This window comes from Lonchura striata, chromosome 1 (assembly GCF_050655825.1).
Source record: "Lonchura striata isolate lonStrDom1 chromosome 1, ASM5065582v1, whole genome shotgun sequence".
Lineage (NCBI taxonomy): Eukaryota > Metazoa > Chordata > Aves > Passeriformes > Estrildidae > Lonchura > Lonchura striata.
This window is the reverse complement of record NC_140703.1, coordinates 24710863-24732197: the sequence shown is the minus strand read 5'-3', so window position 1 is coordinate 24732197 and position 21335 is coordinate 24710863. Positions and strand designations below refer to the sequence as shown.

At 44.3% G+C, this 21335-nt stretch overlaps 1 protein-coding gene across 15 annotated transcripts in view; it reads left to right on the top strand.

The window, feature by feature from the left end:
- The window catches only part of ST3GAL6 (ST3 beta-galactoside alpha-2,3-sialyltransferase 6), a 100990-nt gene that overhangs the window by 51907 nt on the left and 27748 nt on the right, over positions 1-21335 (top strand). Inside the window, exon 1 of one of the 15 annotated variants that reach the window (XM_085571772.1) lies at positions 8-470. The exons of 5 other annotated variants lie outside the window; for them this stretch is intronic. The gene's annotated coding sequence lies outside the window, so the exon portion shown is untranslated. Of the gene's footprint in view, positions 1-7; positions 471-535; positions 788-982; positions 1308-2341; positions 7643-21232; positions 21333-21335 lie in introns of those variants that run through there. 9 more of the 15 variants (XM_085571814.1, XM_085571761.1, XM_085571800.1 and 6 more) reach the window with 9 other exon arrangements.

Sequence of the window (21335 nt, the reverse complement as noted above, 5' to 3'; positions counted from 1 at the left end):
GTAACCCGTGCACAGGCTGAGTAGATCTCGTGGCTAGTGCCTGAGCCTGGGTGCGCTGAAGTGCTTGTTCCTGAGTTTGCGTCTGCCACGGGACATGTGACGGCTGTCGGGGACGTTCCACGGTTGGACACGACGGATCTCAGGGGTCTTTTCCAACCTTAACCGTTCCATGATCTTCTTGCGTCATTTTAGACGGGAAAGCTGCTAGCTTTAATCTCATGTAGAGTTTGTACCCATGCTTCCAATTTTAAAATTTCCTTCAGGTGAATGTTGATGGCAGCAGCTGCCAAAAACATTGTTATTCTATGTAAATTACTGCGTATTCAAAGGCAGAGCTGGCTCTTTGCATACATCAGCGTGTTCCTCGGTGCAAACATTCAAGTAATTAAACTGAATTTCCAGAGGGATGGAGCCTGCCTCTAACAAGCCTCCTTTGAAGAGAACACAATTTTAATCGGTTTTGAGAGCTGGTGAGATGAGACGTCCCAGACCCTTCCCAGAGATTCTTGGGAACTTCACGGGAAGAAAATTCTTAACACGGTGGTGTAGCCGGAAGCCGGTTCCCGGTGGGGATGAGCCGGACAGAAACCGAAGTGCAGCCGCCCTCCGCTTTCCCGGCGGCGCTTGGATGCGCCTGATGCCGCAGGCGGGCGGCCGGCGCCGGGGAGCGGGTCAGGGGCCAGGCTGAGGCGCTGCCCGGGTCCGCATGCGGGGCCGGGTGTCGCCCCCGGCGGGCGGCGGGGAGGGCAGGAGGGTCCGGCGGGCAGCCGTGCGCTTCCGCACACAGGTAGGCAGCTCCGGTGGGGGGCCCTTCACGGAGGGAAGGGGCCGCCCGAATTTTCCCGGCTGCTCCTGGTGGGCTCGGGCCAGGGGAACCGCCCGCCTTCGCCCGGCTACCCGGAGCAGCTTCGCTCGCAGGCCGGGGCGGCGGGCAGAGCCGCCCCGAGGCTCCCCGCGGGCGGTGAATCGCGGGAGGCGAGTGCGGGAAGAGGGGTGGGGAGATAGGGGGATAAAGGGCGGCGGGGCCCGGTGCTCCGAGGTGGGCAGAGCAGGGCTGGGGGACGGTGGGCTCATGCGGGCAGAGCAGCCCCGCGCAGGGGGAGCCTCCCGGCGGAGCTCACGACGACCCATAAGTAAAGTAGACGGGGATTTCGTGGCTTCTGCTGAATTGCTTGGTTCGGGTAATCCACGACCTTTTTGGCATGGCTGCCGGTCAGGCAGGTTCGGATAAAAGATTGCTTTTAGCGAGGGTACTAAAAGGGAGCTACTCCTTGGAAATCCCGAAGGCCTCGGGGAAGGAACAATAGGTCTGTGAGTAGACTCTGCCTTAAGCTATGCAAATCCATTATTTGCGTTTTAGGAAAGAAACAAACCCTGGAAGTTTTATGTCCTCTGCCTTAGTAGTATTATTTGACAATGGGGGTGCTGTTTCTGTTTTAATGAGAGCAAGTGGTGAGATCAGTCTTGCGGCCCTTTCTCAAAAATTTCAGGGAGATGAGTGTCTGGTCTGAGATTTGTGCCTGTTGTGTTGTTACCCAGCTGAAACTTTCTATCCAGTTTTCTTCAATTTTTGTCTCTTTTCATCCATGCTTTACTGAGCTATTCTTGTGTAGTGTGATTGCAGAACTATTAAGATTGAATTTTGTGGTGGGATAAGATTACTTACTTTAACCTGATAATTCAGCTGAACTGTGTGAAAATGTTATAGATAAAAAATATGAAAATGTTAACAGATAAAATGTATATATAAAATATTTTTTGTGGAGAGTGCCATGGCACTAGACTAGTCACTCCTAAACTGAAAGAACTAAATCCAGAGAGGTGTTGAAGGAAAAGGACATGTACATGGAGCAGGGTTTCCTTCCCATCAACACGCAATATGCTTGTCTGACTAGGTCTCAGAAGTGATAGCTGTAAAACTAAAATAACTCTCCTTTCACATGTAGGACTTCACCAGCTGTACCTCTGTTTTTTATTTCACTTAAATAAATCTGCTTACCTTTTTTCCCCAGTCTGATGCAGTACCTGCTCTTTTGGCTCATCTGTCTCTGCTGAACTGAAACAGTCCATTAAGTTACACTTTAGGCTTATGGCTGTTATTAAGGCAGCAGAATTAAAGGTGTCTAAGTTACAGGTCTCACCGAAGGCCATATTGGCTTTAGCAGACTTCTCTGGCTTGTGGGATGTATGAATCATCCCCCGAGGCTCTTGAGTCGCCTAGTGTCCTTATCTCTACCTGTTCAAAGGTAGGAGGAAAAGCTCTCTCTGGAAGCAGTTGCCAGTTGCTTGCCAGTTGCGGATGTGCCCATGGGAGCAGTTGCAGAGTGTTCAGGTGAGACACTAAAACCTGTAAGAAAGATCACCAGTACCTGAGTCCTAAGTTATAAACAGGTGGGGAGATAATTGAGTTACAGAATTTTTGGCTAGAACAAGGTGTTGGACAAGACATTATGTTGCTAGGTACTGTGTTTGCTGTTAAGTAATGGTTTTAGCAATTTTGCAGGGGAGTTGCCTGGCTGAAGAGGGAAATACAGTGGCTGATGTGGTGACAGATCTTCACAGTGGAAAGTGCTTGAGATGCTTCTCCCTCACCTCCTCCTCAAGACTTTGATAGCTCGCAAGCAGAGGCAGCTTTAGAAGATTTCCAGTGATTGCTTTCTTCCTTAGGCGTTTGTTTTTGGATAGAAGCTGTTGTGATCGCTTACTTGTGCAGTTAGTGTTCCTATCTCAGGCTTGTTCTCTTTGTTGGTTTCTGAGCATGCTGTGATTGGTGTCTCTTGGTAAAAGTTTGGTTTGTCTCCCCAAAACAGGTTTGGAAAAGTTAACATAAACCTGCTTTGGCTGATTTGTGTTTTTCTTCTTGGTGTTGCTTCATATGGTCCTGAGTGTTGATTCAAATACGCTGGCCTGGAAGAGGATGGAATCAGATGGATCATTTGAAGATAAAACTTATGAGACCACCATGAGTCTCCATGAGGTTGTCTACACCATTGATTTAAAAGGGCTTTGAAGAAAGGCTCTTGGTTTTGTGTTTTTTTTTTTTTTTTTTTTTCATTCCTCCACAGTATAGGTTGCTAGCTGTAGCACAGGATTTAGGTTTGTCTTTGTACATTAACATTTAAGGTTATTTTACTTACAAGGTTTTGCTTCATGTGTAGTGTGAGATACTCTGCCTTGCCTCCCTAGTTAAATGCATTTTAGGGATGAGCTCAAGACTTTTTGAAATACCATTTTTACGGAGAACTTTCCCTACAGATGTTTGCACTGTTTCAACTAAATTGGTTGAAGTGTACCCTGTATTTTGAGGAGGACTTTAGTTTTTCAAGCTTATGACATGTAATTTGTCATTCATTTGAATAATTTATTCATCAATTTCTCTAGTTTTATAGATAAGCTATAGTATAGTAATACTGAGTAACTAATTTATGGGGTAACTGAATGTACAGAATTTTTTCCTTTTTCAGAGTGTCTCTTTTCTACTATCAATTTTCTCAGAATACCAGCAGCTGTGTAGCAGAATAAACCACCCCCTTAACCTTCCCCTTTAATCCAGTTTCTTCTACTTTTGCAATGTTGCATATGGTTGCTTGCGTTACCTATTCAGTCTTCAAAGGAATTGAAAATAAAAATAAAATAAAATAAAGCTACTTGAACATATTATTTGCTGTGTGAATTTCCTAAAGCTTAAATTTTTATTTTATCATCCAGAAGAGCCTAAAACCTCAGCATTTCTTGATTTGATGTATATTGAGGTCTAGAGGAAAACAGGATGTGCATGCTGTTGTTTTCTTTATAAGTCACTTTTCAACAGCTCTCATTTTGCTGTTTAGTGTATTAATCACTGATACCAGTAGTGGTATTTGTACAGAGAGGTTGAAAAGTGATGGGCAATATTAGTTAGTGTGGGCTGTGAAGCAAAAGCAGGGAATGCATGGGTCGCATGCAGTGTTATTACCTTTTGAAAAATAGGTTGAAAAAACGCAGGTAAAGAATGTGGTAAAATACTCTTCAGGAGTACTTCTTGTTGTGCTCTGTACCTATCATTCTAAAATACCACGTCCTTTTAAAGTTAATTTTGCTCAGGTGGATTGCCTCTTCAGTGTTCCAATCTCAGTTGTTCCTTGGTCTCGGAGGCAAAAATGAAGCCTTGGTATCCTGTGAGGAAGCCCTTTTACAGCACTGTAACAGAGTGAGCAAATTGTGAGTGTCCCTGGATAATACACTAAGTTTGTGTGGAATTGTTTAGTCTCTAACAGCAGCAGTAAAACTGGAGTATGGTGTGTCAGGGCTGTTTTTTACCTTCTAGTGTAAATGGAGAGCCAGGAAGAGCAAGGTAAAAAAAAATTGAATACTCTCAACTTGCTCTGACTTTGAAGGGAAGGCTGGAAAACCTACAGAGCCAGTTGATCTTCCCTTCTGTTAGGAGGGCCAGAATGGAGTAATCTAGGAACTGGTTTTAAGAGCAGGCAGGAGTGAAATTATGGTCTCTCTTAATCACTGAAACTCAATATCTCTTGATTTGCAGTGTAAGTTTCCATTTCCTGAGATGCAGTATTGCTTTCTTTTGGGCCACTAGCCATTAGAAAACTTTATTTGTGAGGCATGTGGCTAGCAGTCTTAGATTTCCACAGACTCTTCAACTCACTTTTAAAAGAATAGTTTTAGCCCTTGTTGTGAGTACAGGTCAGAAACACTGAAACAGAGATCTACTGCAGAGCTCAGAAAATTTCTTTGTTAGACTGGATCTACAGACTGACATTTGCATTGCAGAGGTATCCAGACACTGCTTGTTTGCCTGCTTTTGCAGAGTCCTGAGGCCAGCAGTGAAATGAGAATGGTGTGAGGGGCATGAGCTTACCCTGGGCTCTAGCAGAGCTGGGCAGAGGAAATGTGATGGCCATTTAATAGTCAATATGGAATTCATGTGTGTGTGTATATGTATAAAATACAAATTGCATCACATGTGGGATGAGGGGAGAAGTCACTTTCACAGGGTAAGAAAGAAATTGAAGTTGTATTTTTGCCATAATATTTTTTCTTTTATTTTCTTATGTAATTGTAGGTTAACTTAACTCCCTCCTGGGCAGGTAATTTTTTCAAGGTGGGTTGTACTGACAGTTTTTTGCCTACACGATGATGTCTGTGGAGGAATTGACCTATTTTGGAACAGGGGCATTGAAGCACAGTGCAAGAGAAGATCCTGTGGGTTTTTCTCACTGCAGTGAAGAGACAGAAATATGTTTGCTGCCCAGGAGCTGTTGGTGAATGAAACCTTATTCATCATTTGCCAGTTAAAATAGGTATTTCCTGGTTCTTTGAAGCTGCGGAACCTGCCAACCTCGTATCATCCACCAGTGTCACATCTGAGCATCCTGGAAACATCCTTTCTATCTCTGCAGTGCTTTGGGTAGTCTGAAGTTGATGTGTGGGACTGAGACCAGCAGGGTGGTGTAGATGGGAGATAGGCTGTAAGGTTTGTTTGAACACATTTGCACAAGATTAAATGGAGACATAATATTAAATCCACTTGGGTGAAGTATGGGAACAAGTTAGGATTTGTCCAGATTGCTGAATGTGCACAAGGCTTGCTGGCATGTGGTAGCTAGTCTGGATTGTGCCCCTTGTGTAGACAAGTTACTGCCTTCTCATTTTGTATCTGGGAAAAGCCCGGGTTTGATTTCTTTTGCTTGCCCAAATGTTTTGCAGTATTTTGTACGTTAGGGTGACACTTGTCTCAGCTGAGAAGCTGGAATGCTCTATAAGCCTGTCATTTACCCCCTCCCTGTTTTATAACCATCCATGGCAGTTTTAATTTTCCATTCTCCGAAAGTTGTGATGTGCGGGTATCGGTGGATAATGAGAATGAAACACAAAATGGCCATGAAATGCTGTCCCTAAGTAATCTCCGGCTGGAGACAGAACTGGGCTGGATGGACACTGGTCTGACATAGCAGAGTGTTTCTTGTGTTTTCATTGCTCGCCTTGTGCTGTGGAGCACAGGTGAGGTGTGTAAACCGTGTTTTGATTAAAATGCTGGTTAGTGTACATACTATTAGCACAGTTTCTCAAGAGTGACTGCCTTTTCTTGTAGTACATGTTAAGGAAATACTGTTACTTCATTTTCATTGAAACAATAGTTATTTTCATTCTTCTGTGCCAATGGCACGCTGTGATTTGTTTTCAACTTTGGACATCAGTTCTTAGATGGCTTAGCCTCCAGCTAAGGTAGATTTTGTATTAAAGATTTCTAACCTAAATAGAAAATGTTCAGGGCTTTGTAGAAAGAAATGTAAAGTGAAATAGAATATCTCATTCTTCAGTTTTCACAGAGAACATTACTTATAATAAATACTGGTTAGTGTTGAAGTGACTTTTTGAAGCTGGGTGATGGAAGTTGGCTAACACTACCTGTTAAGTGCTGAAAAGGGTATCTAAGTTGTTGAACTTCATACACCTCCTTTGGGAAATTTGGACAGTTACATGTATGTACAAGGCATTTCAAAATTAGAGCACTTTTTTTTCCTCAGTGGCTAGATGGTCTTGTAATACCTCTACCACACAGTTATGTGACAAGGTAAAATGAAACCATATTTTTGATATCTTTATGCTGTATGTACTTTCTTATATGTAATGGAAAATGAATTTATAGAGGTTTTTTTGTTCTACCCAGCTGGGTGTTTATTTTTGCAAACTTGAGGAGGTCTCAAATACATTAGGTTCCTGATCTCTTGCATTTGACTAAAATCAGCCAAAGGGGTTCAAAAGTTTTTTAGGGAAGGAAAGAAAAGGGCATGCATGGACACGAAGAGGGTATGGTTGCATAAATCTCATTTCATGCTGAGAACACATGCAATATAACAGAACAAAAAGCCTTTTACTGTATGGCATTTCATGCTCTAATGGAGTTCTGCATCATCTGTGGTATGGATAGCAATCTGATAGGACATGGTGATGCTGAGGCTGAACTGCATTTGGTGTGGTCAGGCTAGCAAGAAAAGATGTCACTAGGCAACACAGCAGGTGCAGTGTATATTGCTCTTGAGGACTTCAAATTTATGCTGAAGGAAGTGTTAGACTTAGTGTTTACTGTGCAGCATGGGCCAGTTTGGTTATGGGAGAGCAGATCTGTGCCACAGAATCCATTGCCCTATTGTGATCTCACAGTGGGGTGAGCCCTGTCTTACTGGACTCTTACTCTTGTCACCAGAGAAGATAATCTCATGCAGCCCTGAGCATATCCAGTGCTCAGAGAAGATCAGGTAGGAGAGGTTAATCTCTTTAAAGAGACTGTGTTCCTGAAGAAACTGCTCTTCATTTTGCTGTAGCATTTAAGGACTGGTGAAACAGAATTGAACAGCAAAACTAGACACACTGTTTCACCTACAACAAACCTGACTTGGATTGTAAAGGAACAAAACAAACGAGTGAGCTGTGATATGCAGGGGAAGGTACTGTGTAAAGCCACTGCTCTAGCAGTGACCAGGCTTCCTGTCTTCAAGCCTCCCCTCAGTTTCCTGCCTGGCTGCCCGCCTACCTCCTTGCTCTCATCTGGCCTTCTACGAATTTTGGCAGCCCCCAGCAGGAGGGCTGTGAGACCGGCAGGGAGGATGTGTGGGTGGGGTGACAGGCACCTTTGACTCCCGTAAGTAAAAAAAAAAGGGGAAAAAAGAAGCAGTGTGTCAGTGTTGGGGAGGAAAGAGGTTGTGTTTAACCTTTAGTGAGGACTGAGGTCTGAAAGTCTTCTAAATGGGTGCCTTTGTAGCACTGAAAAAAGCATATAAGCTTTCCCAGCATGCTGTAGTGACTAATGTAGGCAGCTTTCCTTCCAGACAGATGGCAGTTGAAGATTACCATCAGATATAATTAGCTTTCCTCTTGCATGGGTAAGAAAACTGAAGTGCATAGTTCAGGGCTATGTGCTGCACTATAAGATGGATACCCACTAGAAGTTGGCGCTGCAGTACAGATTGCTGTAGTATCACTTCATTGCTCTGAATACACACAAATACATAAATGAACATGTGCAAACTTCTGCAAGGGGCTGAATTCTGTTACAGCAACTAACAGTTGCCCTGTGAAGAATTCCAGTTCTGGGTTTACACTGTTTAGCCTGATCATTTGTTCTTTGTTATAAATTTGATTTCAGTTTTGTTTAATGAAACACGATGAATGATACTCTAAATGCTGAACTCAGATACACCTTAATCTGTGTTCCACTTGGGAAGCTCACTACCTTACAAACAATTTATCTTTTTTAACATTTTTATGCATGTAGACTCACTGGTAACCTTTCCCATTCAGAGAAGATGCCAGGATTTTACCTAGTGTTAAATGCTGTACAGGCCTACATTTTTCTGCATTGATGTGTATCTTGTAGCGCTCAGTCCTCAGGATATGCACTGTTTGGATATTCTATGTGGTAGTTTTTCCTGTCACATTTAAAAAACAAAACAAAGCACTAAAAGCCTTTAGGGGATCAGATACAGGCTCTGAGGCAAACTGTACAATGTTTTTTTGTGAGTTCTAAAACATTTTATGTCCACAGAGCAATCTCATGATTATGAAGTGCCTCATTAGAGCTTTTATTTTGGGTGGTTTTGTTGCTATTGTAGATAATATATTTGAACTTCAGTGCTAAGAAAACAAAGCTGTGTATAAAGAAGGCTTGTGAAAATAGTCTTAATGTTTACAATATTCAAGTTTTTCCGGTGTGGCACTGTCAGTGTGAAATTAGTTTTCTGATGGTAGTTAGCACTGAAGTTTTGTGTTCTGATTTTCATCCAAAGGCAAAGTCAGTGCGTTCATTGAGAGCACTGGGAAATGTAAGGCTTTAACTTTATCAGAGAAGCTGCTCAAACTGCTGGTGTACTGCAGATTTCTCCCGATCTGTCAGGATCCCTACTGTGACAAGCTTCCAAGATTTTGTAGTAGTGTGGGGGTAAGTGCTACCACTTATCTCCATTTTCCTCTCTCCCTGAATTAATTTGGCTTTACACTTTTCACTTACTTGTTTTGCTGCATTCCTGAGAATCCCAGAGCTCTCTTCTGCACAGATTCCTTGCAGCAGATTGACTCGCAGAATTTGCTAGTGGGGCAAATTGCATCACATACAGCTGGGGATTTAGGGGATTTTTTGGTGGCTGGTTTGGGGCTTTCTTTGGGGTGGTGGTGATAGGGGTTTTTTTCATTTTTCTTTGGCAGTTGAGGCAAGACAGGGAGCATCATTGCAAAAATGAAATATTTTGTGTTTGGGGCTCTGACTACAGACATGTTTGGCATGTTATTTAAATGGAAATGTAACAGTTTTGTATGCTGGCTAGGTGCATGTTCACACCTATTTTTTTGTGCTTCCTAATCCATACAAACCCGAGTAATGTAACCTGTTCTTTTTTAAAATGTAGCGAAATATGGACAAAAAAAATACAGTAAAAAGCTCTGCCATCTGATGATGGGAGTCCTAGTGCATTTGAAATTTGTCATGACTGAGGTTTACAAATATTACTGTGAAAACTAGTCATACAAAAAGCATCTGTTTCTATTTAGGGACAGATTCTGACACCAGTATGGATCAGAATTGGTACTGTTACAGTGAAGTGAGAAAATAGTCTGATCTACTTGGGATTTATTGTCAGTGTAGATGGGGAGCATTTAATTCTTCAGGTGCTGGTAGTGAAGCAAGAAAATTAACCCTCTGTTATCCACTGGGTGGGGGGGTGGGGGGGGAAGGCAACAAAAACCTTACCATGTTTTTTCCATGCCCCTGAGAGCCCTAATTTTGCTTGTGTGTGGGCTTTGGTGTTGTGGGTTTTTTCTTTGTGTGTATTATTTCCTTGGATTTATTTTAACCTAGTGTTGAGATTTGTTCTTTGTTTCCCCCTGACTGGTAGATTTAGTTTTATAATTCCAGCCATTTTAGTAAGAGCTGGGGTTAAATCACTAGTTCTAAATCAGCCAGGATGTTTTGGATATCCTAGGCATTGTTAGAAGACTAGGTGTGGCATGTTTTAAGGTGAACTTAATGCAACAGTGAATGTATGCACATAATAAATACAGATCAAATTTTCTGGTTGGACCTTTTATTTGTTTAGATTGATCATAGTTCCTGGAGGAAAAAATGATGAGCCAGGTAGGGTTTCTAATTGAACTGTTTTGAAACCTGACTAATTTGCCTTTTTCCAGCCATTTCTCCTACTTTTTTCCATTTTTTTCTTCTGGGAAACCTAAGAAGGATTGCTGGCTTGACCTCAGTCCTCTGACTCTGCAGGTACTTGCGGACAAAGAGCAAAGTGGTGTGAGCGAGTAACTGATTTAGTACTAGGTTGCATATTTTTCTATTAATAATTTTCTATTCTTTCAAGCACTGTGTAGTATTTCTGTAGTCTTGGCTTTTTAAAAAGGAGGTGAAGAAACAAAACAACTCAGTCATGATGCTCTGTTCCTTGCAGGAAGAGCAGCTCAATTTGACTGAAACCTTTCCATTGTGTAAGTCAAAGTATGAGAAGAAAATTACCTGAACTCTGACCCCCAGAACATGTTCCATGGCTTGTTTATATTTCAATTCCTTCTGGAAAAAGAGCTGAAGGAAAAGGGGAAACAGACTGGGAAGGAGCAGTGTTGTCACCACAGCTTGCAGAAGAGTTGCATGGATTTATAATACTCTGTTTCTTTGTTCTTTTATTTATTATATAGACATCTCTGATGTGTAAAACATAATTAGCAACCTAGCAACCTGGCTAAAGCTTTAAAGGTTAATCTGGGAGAGCATAAGAGTGCTATAAAAAAGTCTGTCAGCTAAGGTTATATTATTGGCTTTGTGTGTGTGGGTTTAATATTTTTGTAAGATACAGTTAGACCTGGATTTTTTATGTTTGGTTAAAGCTTTGGGAGTTGAGGAAGCAGAGCTATTTGTGCTCAGCTCATACTTGTGTTTGACTTTGTGTGCACATGTTAGCTTCTGACCAAACCCCAAATAATTGTTTGTGTACTGTACGGCATCTCTGTGGCTGCTGGCTGTGACAGTAACTGCTCGTCTGTATTCCAAGCCCACGGGAGGAAGAAGGGGGGAAAAGAAGTGAAGTGTGCTAGTGGGAGGGCTGTAGAGGGTCAGGACAGGGAAAGCATATGGAAACATCTGTTCCCAACTTACGTGTGCCTTTGCAGAGATTGTCTGCTTCTTGTCCTCCCTCGTCTCAAGGCACAAAGACCAGCAAGAAGATGTGGACTTGATCTTACTCTTGGTTGCAGTAATAGGCAAGGTTTCTGGAAATCTGTGATACTGACAAAGTACCAGTTAGATGAGAATCCAGTAGTTACTATTTTCTTTCCCCACAAAGCCACAAGTTGCATTTGGATCTATCCAGGGCTGACTTTTAAGCTTGGTTTAGCAGTGTTTAACTGTGTGTCCATTATTGGAATAAATCCTAAGCCATCTTGGAACATTAAAGAATAGTTTTATATCTTGGAGGGAAAAAAGAATTAAAAACATCATTTACCAGATGAAAAATATCAGTTCAGTTATCTCTTTTTTGTGCTTGCAGTTTTAGTTGTGTGTGTGCACCATGCCATGGAGAGCGCCGTCACCTTGATCTAGTGCCACGCATCCACACTGCACTGTGATCATCAGCCAAAATACTAGCTCAGATCTCAAGGGTGGCATAGCAACCCTGTGATAGCCCCAAGCTGGAGGTGACATATTCTGCCTCTCAGCAGGGCTGAAGAACTCAGCCAGAATACTGCTCCTATTCAAGGGCAATTTCAGTGGAGCCCAGTGCCTGTGCTCTCTTGTATTTTGCTCACCAGGATTTTCTGGCAGAATGCGCTGGCTGATGCTTTGTGCTTCTATTTCTCATCTGTGGAGCTGGTATTTCATGTCAGTTAGAAGTGATGTGAAATTTTGCATCAATAGGCCCAAAAGTGATATCTGTGTGAAACAATGCACATAATTGGTTGTGGTGCCTCCGAGAACAGGATCATGGCATTTTCTTTTGCAGCCAAATTGGGACCTGTTTAGTAAGCTTTTAAAAGCTTCTAACTTGACCTAGGCTTGTACACATGCCTCTTTGCTCTCCAGGAAATAGTCTGATAAGTGCATGCTGCCTCTAATTTCTTTCTGATTCTGCGCCCCCCCCCCCCTCCACCCCCCCCCGTCCACGTGGTGTATGTGTAAAAGCTCCTGGGTCCTCGGGCAGAAGGAGGGAAGAAGAGGGAAAAGGGAGTTAGCCACTGAACAGATGACACCTTATCTCATGCAGTAAGAATAAGGGAGTCTGAGCATGGTGATGAGACTGTAAGTCAGGACTTGCAGGTCTTTTGCAGCTTTTGCCAAACCCTCTGTATTGATGACATGTACTCTGCGAAGGCTACAAACTTTTGTTTTTCTGATCTTTTTTTGATCTGATGAGGTGAGAATGTGTGGATGTGTGGAGATGGAGATCAGGTTTGGAGAGCTGTAGGTGCTGTGTCATCTGTTCTGCCCAAAACACAGCGGTGAACTGTGCTTGTTCCTGCAGCCTTTGGGAAGACAGCAGTGCTGTGTAGGTAAATCATTATTAGAGGGGGTGAAAGTACAATAGATTTAACTGAACTTGAAATCTTTATCAGTATCCTTTTGCCAAAGGATATGCTTGTGTGGGAAGAGTTTCTGAGATTATAAGTACGTCTGCACAGCCACACTAGAGGGAAAGTGATGCAGAAATCTTTTGGGCTCTGGACAAAAGCAAACTGAAATAACAATCATCAGTGAAAAATACTAAGTTGCATTTTCATTTTGCTTGGCCTAGCTGGCAGTTATGCTCTGAAGAACACAATACCACTGTCTGTATTGAAAGACAAAAATGGAATAAAAGAATCCTGAATTGTCCACAAAGTAATAAATGCATTGCTGTCTCTAGTGGTACAGAATATGTTTCACCATTAGTAGGATTATGAAGGGGAGGGAGATAAGCACTTAGGCCTTAAAATCAATCTATTGCAGCCTGTCCTGAAATGCTGCACAAAGTCACAGACGGGCACAGCTCTAGTCTGTGTCTCTAATGTCAAGAGAGGCTACATTTCTGGCCATAGGAGCCGATAAAGAACAAAGATTGACTAAATCTATTAAACATCTCTACTACTGTGATGTCATATCTGCTGGACATTATTGCTTGCTGTTGGGGACTTGGAGAAAATTTTATTTTGCTTTTTGTTGGCAGGTTTGCTGCAATATTTCGACAGAGAAGGAATGATAGGGGAAACATTGGAAACTTTCCTTAACAGAGAGAAGTTGTGTTTGGATAAAGACTAGTTTTTGGTTTGTGTGGGTTTTTTTTTTTCTTTTTTTTTTTTTTTTCCTCAGGTACCTGCATACTGTGGAAGTAAATGGGTAGTTTGGTGTTTTCTTGGAGAGGAAGAAGACATCAGTTGTCATAGACAGCAAATTGTTCCTCTATTGTTTATCTCCATGTTGTTGGAAGAGATTAGGGCAGAAAGTGTCTTCTCTTCCAGTGCAACGAGTAACTTTGGCAGTAGTTACTTGTATGTGTGGTGTGATGCTGGCAGACCTTAGTGACATTTTGATACAGTAAAACCTTAGTTTTTTTAGTGTCATGGTTTGCGCAGGTTTTCAGGAACAGGAATGACTGCTTTGGTTTGGTGTGGGGCATGACAGGTTAACAAGAACCTTTTCCAATTCTGGTGCTGATAAATGTACAACTTCAAAAGTACCACTTCAAAACCAAGTCTGCATTGGTGGAGAGCTAGAAAACTAGTTTTAATTCTGAGCCACTTTGCTAGGATAACCCAATACTTGCTTAAACCTAATCTTGCTTAGACAGTATTTCTGAGGACTTTCTTAAACTAAAATGAAAAAGAACATTAAAAATGATGAGAATTTCAGGTGCATGGGAGCAAGGGAAAGCACTAGACTGACTCAGCCACTTCAGTACCTTTTAGACTGTGTGGCACTGCTGTTGTGTAGTCTCTCTGCAGCGTTCTCTTCCTGAAGAGGGGAAGAATTAATGAACAGTGCAATTCTTACTTAGAGCAAGAACTGGAAGAGTGAACAGTGTTTAGATTTGGCAGAAGAAATACATCTGTGCCATAATGTGCTCGTGTTGTACAGGTTGAGAAGGATGATGACGTGAGGGCTCCTTCCTCAATAATATTTTTGCTGCGTGGTTGTTTCACCAGGCATGTGCTACATCCTGACCAAAAGGAAGCAGTGCTGCAGGTCACAAGCTCAAACCCACTGCTTTTTGTGCCGTCCCTTCAAATTTCAAGGTCTGCTCAAAGCATACTTTCAAGCTCACTTCCTCCTTCACAGCTACAAGGGCTAGGAATCCAGGGCCCCAGTGAGCTGAAATTCTCAGGCTGTCACTTAATGGCACCAGCAAAGAACTTACATTGTCTTATGACAGTTTATGGAGCTAAGATTGTTTTAAGCTGCCTAGTATTTAATTTAGTAGCAACCAATTTATAGTTAAATACTTCTTACATCAACTTCAGTAGTAGTCAGAGGTACTTTAGAAAATAAGTAGGATAGATGGAAAATCTTCCTGCATTGTGCTATTAACACTAGTAATTTTTAAAGAAGAAAGGAAGTGTTATGAAAGAAAGGTGATGGTAGTGGGATCATTTGACTGCCTGGTCCAACAGTTGTAGATTCCTGCAGGGTTTATTTGTCATCACTGCATCAACTGCAAGTGCAAGTTGGAAGACAGGGTGTGAGATAGTGGCTCATAGCAGATACCACACTGTACTAGAATAAAAACTAATTTCAAGTAATGATTTGCCTCTGACAAGTATGGGAGTTCCCTGCTTCCACCAAGGGAATAAAATATTAGCCTCAGGTCTGTCCAAGATTAAAAAAAAAAAAAACAAAAAAACCACGTTTTCCAATTCCCATCTGAGTAGGAGTTGCCTTAGAGCAGTTTTCCTTATCTGCTGTTAATGGCCCCATCAATGCCTGGCCACATGACTCAGAGATAACACTGTCCAGGAGGAGGTGGTGATTAAGGACACACCTTGTGACTCATAATGACCCATTGTGAGATCCTCTGCCCAAGGGGAGGAGCTAGGCATTCCCACCTGGATAAAACTGGAGATTTCTAGACAGAGGGGAGCCTTTTCACAGGTTCTCCGAGAAGACACAGCAACTACATCTGTCATCCCAAGAGGACTGCAGCTGCTCCAATTCGGACTGCTACCAGCACGCTGGCCAGGTTGTATTCTGACTTTGTCAGTAGCTTTTCCCTTTGTATTATTGCATGTATTTTTGTCCTTTTCCCCTTTTTCCAATAAATTGTATTTCTGACTTGGAGTCTCTCACTGGTTTTGCTTTCAAACCAGAACATATTTTTGGCGCCCAACGTGCGGCAAGAAAGTACTGAGAGAAGTCAGAATTACAATCTTGTATTGTAGAGGGTACCTATTCACTATGATGCTTAACATGCTTTTTTGGTTTTCTACCTAGCTCTCTATATTTTCCCAAATGTGGGGAATTATTTGGCAATTGTAATGCTCATGTGTAGACCAGGGTATGGTATGAGAATTGCTTTATTGGTCTACTATGTCTATTGCATTATGACCTCTGAGGCAGTGAACATGATTTGGAATATGTACTCAATTCTGTTTGCTTGTCCTAATCTAGGCTGCTACGTCTGGGGCCTCGGCAACCTCACCCAGCCCCTGGGGGGAGGGGTAAAGATTGATTCTTTCAAACCTTTCAGGCTTGACACAGCAGTTTTTGAAAATGTTAAGTTTCCTCTGGATGCCAAGAACAGCATAATGTTGTTGTTAGTTCTTCTTTGTCTTCTCTGCACAATCTGTAGCATGCTTAGAAACAAAACACTACATAGTGTGGTGCAGCGTCTTCTTGAGGAAGAGGAAACAAGAAGGAAAGTAGCAGTGTCCGTGCCTGTACAGAATACCACAACAGCATCCATGTCAACACAGGCTGCCATAGAGAAAGAAGAAACCAAAAGGAAAACAACAGTGTCCGTGTCCATGCAGACTGTCATAGAGGAAGAAACAAAAAGCAAAGCAAAAGTGTCTATGTCTACACAGACCAGCACAGAGGAGGAAGGAACCGAAAGCGCCATCAGCATCTCCACACAAACCATCACCAAACCAGAGCAGCCTGAACCCATAGTAGTTGCCCTCGTTCAGAAGAAGAAATCGAGGAGCAAATCAGTCCGCATAGTGACTGATGAGGACACTGCAGGACCCTCGCACCCAGCGGAAGAGATGGAACCAGAGATCATCGCTCGCTCTCTATCCCTGGGTGAGCTATGTGACCTGCGGAGAGAATTCACCCGCCAGACAATGAGTCCATCCTGACCTGGCTTCTCCGCATCTGGGACGCTGCATCCAATGACACCATTCTGGATGGGAGTGAGGCCAGGCAACTGGGATCACTATCCCGGGATGTGGTCATTGACCAGGGGATTGGGAGAACCCAGGAAACTCTCAGCCTCTGACGGCGACTGCTCGCAAGTGTGAAGGACAGATACCTTTGTAAAGAAGACCTCCAGGTGCTCCAAGGAAAATGGAATACCATGGAACAAGGTATCCGATGCCTGAGGGAATTGGCTGTGTTGGAGATAATTTTCGCAGAAGATGAGAGATTTCATAAGAGTCCAGACTGTGTCCAGTGCACATCACAAATGTGGTTGAGATTTGCACGGCTTGGACCAGAGATGTACTCTCGTTACTTGGCAACACTGCAGTGGAGAGAAGGCGAGGACAGGGTGGGCGTCTTAGCCAATCAATTAAGAATTTACGAGGATACGGTCACCGCCCCATTTCGTACCCATGTCTCGTCCGTGGAAACAAGGTTGGCTGAGCAAGTCCGGGACTTGATTGAAGAGAGTCATAAGAAATTAAAAAAGGAACTTAAGGAAGAAGGCTACCATATTTCACCAGAACCAAGAAGAATCTCTGCCATTAGGAGCCAGCGCTCCCAAGCCAAGGAGAGAGGATACACTCCACGAGGAAACCTCTGTTTTTTTCTTCAGGAGCATGGAGAAGACATGAGGAAGTGGGATGGAAAACCCACCTCTTCCTTAGCAGCCCGAGTATGTGAACTAAAAAGAACACCTAACACAAAAAGAGTCAATGCTGCTCCAATCTCTCAAACACAGAGTTCCAGACAATATAAAAATAAGGATATAACTGATCCTCTTGAAGGAACCTCAAGAGCCTATTTACCAGAAGAGAGCAACGTGTATCATGACCAGGAATAGAGGGGCCCTGCCTCTAGCCAGGTAGAGGACAGGGACAATCGGATCTATTGGACCGTGTGGATTCGAGGGCCTGGCACATCTGAACCACAAAAATATACAGCTTTGGTTGACACCGGTGCCCAATGTACCCTGATGCCATCAAGATATGTAGGAGAAGAATCCATTTCTATTTTTGGGGTAACAAGAGGATCCCAGCAGCTTACTGTATTAGAGGCTGAAGTGAGTTTAACTGGGAATGGGTGGCAGAAACACCCCATCGTGACTGGCCCAGAGGCCCCATGCATCCTTGGCATAGACTATCTCAGAAGTAGATATTTCAAAGACCCAAAAGGACATCGCTGGGCTTCTGGGATAGCTGCTGTAGAGACAGAAGACATCCGGAAACGGAATACCTTGCCTGGTCTCTCAGATGACCCTTCTGCTGTGGGACTGCTGAGAATTGAAGAACAGCAGGTACCAATTGCCATGACAACAGTGCACCGTTGGCAATATCGTACCAGCAGAGACTCTGTGATCCCCATCCATGAAATGATTCGTAAATTGGAGAGCCAAGGGGTGGTCAGCAAGGCCCATTCACCTTTCAACAGCCCTATATGGCCAGTGCACAAGTCCAGTGGGGAATGGAGACTGACGGTGGACTACCGCGGCCTGAATGAGGTTACGCCACCACTGAGCGCTGCCGTGCCAGACATGTTGGAGCTTCAGTACGAGCTGGAGTCCAAGGCAGCAAAGTGGTATGCCACCATTGATATTGCTAATGCCTTCTTCTCCATTCCTTTGGCAACGGAATGCAGACCTCAGTTTGCCTTCACCTGGAAGGGAGTGCAGTACACCTGGAACCGACTGCCCCAGGGGTGGAAACACAGTCCCACCATCTGCCATGGACTGATCCAGGCTGCACTGAAAAAGAACGAGGCTCCCGAACATCTACAGTATATCGATGACTTCATTGTGTGGGGGAGCACAGCAGGGGAAGTCTTCGAAAAAGGAGAAAAAATTATCCAGATTTTACTGAAAGCTGGTTTTGCCATTAAATGAAGCAAGGTTAAGGGACCAGCTCAAGAAATTCAGTTTCTAGGAGTCAAGTGGTAAGATGGACATCGTCAGATCCCGACAGAAATAATCAACAAGATCACCGCTATGTCTCCACCTACCAACAAGAAGGAGACACAAGCTTTCCTAGGTGCCATAGGCTTTTGGAGGATGCACATTCCCGAGTACAGCCAGACTGTGAGCCCTCTCTACCTGGTCACCCAAAAAAAGAGTGATTTCCACTGGGGCCCTGAGCAGCAACAAGCCTTCACTCAGATCAAGCAGGAGATCGCTCATGCTGTAGCCCTTGGCCCAGTTAGGACAGGACCAGAGGTCAAGAATGTACTCTACTCTGCAGCTGGGAACCATGGTTTGTCCTGGAGCCTTTGGCAGAAGGTGCCTGGGGAGACTCGGGGTCGACCACTGGGATTTTGGAGCCGGAGCTACAAAGGCTCTGAAGCCAACTACACTCCCACAGAGAAAGAAATCTTGGCTGCCTATGAAGGAGTTCAAGCTGCTTCAGAAGTAATTGGCACTGAAACACAGCTGCTTCTGGCACCCCGACTACCAGTGCTGGGGTGGATGTTTAAAGGAAAGGTTCCTTCTACACATCATGCCACTGATGCCACATGGAGTAAATGGATTGCCCTCATCATTCAGCATGCCCGTATTGGAAATCCGAATCGCCCTGGGATTCTGGAAATTATAACAAACTGGCCTGAAGGGGAGACTTTTGGATTGTCTTCTGAAGAAGAGGAGCAAGTGGCACGTGCTGAGGAGGCCCCACCATATAATGAGCTACCAGAAACTGAAAGACAATATGCCCTTTTTACGGATGGTTCCTGACGAATCATAGGCACTAGCCGGAAATGGAAAGCTGCAGTGTGGAGCCCCACATGACAAGTGGCACAAGCTACTGAGGGACAAGGTGGATCAAGTCAGCTTGCAGAGCTTAAAGCTGTCCAGCTGGCTTTGGATATTGCTGAGCGAGAGAAGTGGTCGAGGCTCTATCTCTACACCGACTCATGGATGGTAGCTAATGCTCTCTGGGGATGGCTAAGTCACTGGAAAAAGGCTAACTGGCAGCGCAGAGGGAAACCCATCTGGGCTGCCGAGATCTGGCAGGACATTGCCTCCCGAGTAGAGAAGCTGACCGTGAAGATTCGACACGTGGATGCACACATACCCAAAAGTAGGGCTACTGAGGAGCATCACAACAACGGACAGGTAGACCGAGCTGCCAAAGTGAAAATATCACAAGTAGACCTAGATTGGCAACATAAGAGAGAACTATTCCTAGCTCGTTGGGCCCATGACACTTCTGGTCATCAGGGGAGAGACGCAACATACCGATGGGCACGAGACCGAGGGGTGGACCTTACTATGGACAACATCTCACAGGTCATGCACGACTGTGAGACCTGCGCTGCAATCAAACAGGCCAAACGGATGAAGCCTCTGTGGTACAGTGGGCGATGGTTGAAATACAGGTATGGGGAAGCTTGGCGGCAAATTGACTACATCACGCTTCCCCAAACCCGACAAGGCAAGCACTATGTACTGACCATGGTGGAAGCAACCACAGGATGGTTGGAAACCTACCCTGTGCCTCATGCCACTGCCCGGAACACCATCTTAGGCCTAGAAAAACAGGTCTTGTGGAGACACGGCACCCCTGAGAGAATTGAGTCAGACAATGGAACACATATCAAGAATGGCCTCATCAACACCTGGGCCAGAGAACATGGGATTGAGTGGATATATCATATCCCATATCATGCTCCAGCTGCCGGGAAAGTTGAACGATGCAATGGACTGCTTAAGACCACCCTAAAGGCACATGGCGGGGGAACTTTCAGGAATTGGGAACTGAACTTGGCAAAAGCTACCTGGATAGTCAACACCAGAGGGTCCATCAATTGAGCTGGTCCTGCCCAATCTGAACCCTTTGCAGACCGTGGATGGAGATAAAGTCCCTGTGGTACATATGAAAGGTATTTTAGGAAAGAGTGTTTGGATTAATCCCACCCCAGGCAAAGACAAACCCATCCGTGGGATTGTTTTTGCTCAAGGACCCGGTTATACTTGGTGGGTAATGCAGAAGGATGGGAAACTGTTTTGGCGCGGCATGCGCTCCTCTCGCTGCGGCACTCCGAGCCGTGCCGGGCTGGACGGTGAGGGAAGAGAACGGGCGGCCGCTTCCCCCTGCAAGCTCTGCAGTTCAGTTCGTGGCGCGCGGGGACAGACGAAGGCAACACGGGACTTGGGGGGTGAACGCGATGGTTTTATTCAGTGAGCCCCAAGACCCCTCGGGGGCGGGAGCAGAGGTTTTATACAGAAATCAGGAGGACGGGTGTAGGAACAGCAACCAATAAGGGAATAGCAGGGGAGGAGTTTAGGGCAGAACTAACATCTGGAAGCTGAGGAGGGGGCTAGAATGAATGACAGGGAAGGTTCCAGGGAAAGGGGCAGGGAAAGGGAGGATTGACCACTTGGAGATGAGGGGGGGGTTAGGGGAGAGCTAGGGAAGACTGACACTGGGGAGAGGAGGAGATTGGGGGGTTGGGGGGGGGAAACAGATATTAAACAAATATTAAATGAAAGAAAAACACACCACCGCAGGAAACCCGTTGTGTACCACAGGGAAACTTAGTCTTAAGTGAGAACTATGTGTAAGGTTTCATCATGACGAAGATGGAAATAGGAAAAAGGTGTGGATAATGTCCAAGATTTTTTTAAAAAAAAAACTGTTTTCCAATTCCCATCTGAGTAGGAGTTGCCTTAGAGCAGTTTTCCTTATCTGCTGTTAATGGCCCCATCAATGCCTGGCCACATGACTCAGAGATAACACTGTCCAGGAGGAGGAGGTGATTAAGGACACACCTTGTGACTCATAATGACCCATTGTGAGATCCTCTGCCCAAGGGGAGGAGCTAGGCATTCCCACCTGGATAAAACTGGAGATTTCTAGACAGAGGGGAGCCTTTTCACAGGTTCTCCGAGAAGACACAGCAACTACATCTGTCATCCCAAGAGGACTGCAGCTACTCCAATTCGGACTGCTACCAGCACGCTGGCCAGGTT